The sequence below is a fragment of the Otolemur garnettii genome, unplaced genomic scaffold, assembly GCF_000181295.1.
Source record: "Otolemur garnettii isolate 467f Iridium unplaced genomic scaffold, OtoGar3 scaffold00003, whole genome shotgun sequence".
NCBI classification, from domain to species: Eukaryota; Metazoa; Chordata; class Mammalia; order Primates; family Galagidae; genus Otolemur; species Otolemur garnettii.
The window spans coordinates 8479451-8481923 of NW_003852398.1; positions in this window are offsets into that span (position 1 = coordinate 8479451).

Below are 2473 nucleotides of genomic sequence, written 5' to 3' on the forward strand. Positions count from 1 at the left end.
TTTTCTTTTCTTTTCTTTTTTTTTTTTTTTTTTTTTGAGACAGAGTTTCACTATGTTGACCTCGGTAGAGCTCACAGCAACCTCAAACTCTTGGGCTTATGTGACTCTTTTACCTCAGCCTCTTGAGTAGCTGGGACTATAGGCACCTGCCACAATACCCGGCTGTTTTTTGGTTGCTGTTGACTTTATTATTTTAGCAGGCTGGGGCCAAGCTCAAATCCACTATCCTTGGTGTATATGGCAGGCGCCCTACTCACCGAGTGCTGAGCCGACATGGGAATTTTTATACACTGAGCTGGGACTAGGTTAGGGAACTATCTCACTAGGAGACATTTGGTAATGTGTGCTGAAACCCCCACCTGTCACTTAGGGTCAGTGTGGAGGGTGGGACAACACGCTGGCCGCTGTGTCTCGGTCTGGGCTGTTGTCTAGCTCACAGCGATGTGGTGTTCTTGGGGTGGGGGCTGGTCTTTGGCCATGTTGCACACACCGGAAATAGGATGCCCGGTAGGCACTGATGCCCTGCACCAAGATACTGCAACCCTGATGTAGCCCCGGAGCCATCAGACTTAGGGAATTTCACCCAATAGACCAAGCAGAGGGAGGTGGCCCAGTGACCCCATCACCCTCCAGGCCAAGCTGTCCACAAAACACCTCCAGTACCGTGTGCACTTGTCCACACCTCCCAGGAAGAACTGCTTGTCTGTACCCTTGGAGGTGAAGGTGAAAGCTTGAGTGAGGGAGCAACGGGTGACCTGGGCTGCTGCCTCTGCAGAAGGCAACACTGACGGCTCCTGGGGACACAGATGATGGCCTGTTGCCTCAGGGGTGCAGTGCCGGGGGTAGGGACACTGGGAGGTGGACCAAGAAACAAAGACTTTTTTTTTTTTTTTTTTTTTTTGCAGTTTTTGGCTGGGGGCTGGGTTTGAACCCGCCACCTCCAGCATATGGGGCTGGTTCCCTACTCCTTTGAGCCACAGGTGCCACCCAAAACAAAGACATTTTTTAAAAGAAAAACTACACTATTAGATCTGAACTTTTCATTTGTTTAGTTGGGGTTTTGGTTTTTGGAGACAGAGTCTTGCTCTGTCACCCTAGCTGGAGTGCGGCTGTGGGATTCACAGCTTACTGCAACCTCAAACTGCTGGACTCAAGTGATCTGTCATCTTCCCGCCTCCTCTACTTAAAGGATGGAACTACAAGCAGGAACTGCCGTCCCTAGCTAGTTTCGTTTTGTACTGCTTGTTTTGTTTTGTTGAGACAGTCTCCCTCTGTAGCTGGGGCCGGAGTACTGTGGCCTCACCACAGCTCACTGAAGCCTCCAACTCCTGTGCCAAAGTGAATCCTCATGCTTCAGTCACTTGAGTAGTTAGGACGACAACTACGTGCCACCATACCCAGGTAATTTTTCTACTTTGTGTAGAAACTGGGTCTTGCTTTGCTCAGGTTGGTCTCAAACTCCTGGCTTCAAACTGTCCTGCTTTGGCCTCCCTCCATGTTAGGATTATAGGTGACAGTCACCATGCATGGTCTGAACCTAATTTTGATTAAAACAATTTGGGTCTCCATGGAAATGGAGGGTAAGGAGGGTTAAAAAAAAATTAATTTACATTCCAGCTTCAAAAAACTACATGTTCCATTTTTTTTTCTCTAATGCATTATCCAGGGCAGTGGGCTAGACAGGAAATACCTACCTAAGCCTCAATCAGGTCAAAAAGCTGAGGCTCTGCTTTTCTTTTCTTTTCTTTTTTTTTTGAGACAGAGTCTTACTATGTTGCCCTTGGTAGAGTTCTGCAGTGTCACAGCTTACAACAACCTCAAACTCTTGGGCTTAAGTGATACTCTTGCCTCAGTCTCCCAAGTAGCTGGGACTACAGGCACCTGCCACAACACCCGGCTATTTTTTGATTGCGGTTGTCATTGTTGTTTAGCAGGCCCAGGCCAAACTTGAACCCACAAGCCTTGGTGTTTGTGGCCGGCACCCTACTCACTGAGCCACGGGCCCTGAGCCAAGGCTCTCCTTTTCCAATCAAGAGGCAACTAAATATTTATTTTAGGAATGAAGAAGAAGAAAATAACCTCTTTTAACACTGAGAGTTGGGATCTTCTTGAATAGTTGACTCAAACTCTCTTCTGAGTTTGTCCCTGATACTTGAGAAATTCTTTAAACAAAACAAAGGAGAGTATGCGGGTCCAGAGGCTGGAGGAACTCAAGATTAGCAGAGAGCTCTCATGCATTTCCTTTTTATTTTATTTATTTATTTATTTATTTATTTATTTATTTTTGCAATTTTTGGCTGGAGCTGGGTTTGAACCCTACTCCTTTGAGCCACAGACACCCCCTCCTTTTTATTTTAAATTAAATTTTAATGCATTTTGGATTTTAGAGCAATTTTAGGTTCATAGCAAAATTGAGCAGAAAGTACAGAGAATTTCCACACGCCCTCTGCCTCCACACCTGACAGCCTCCCCC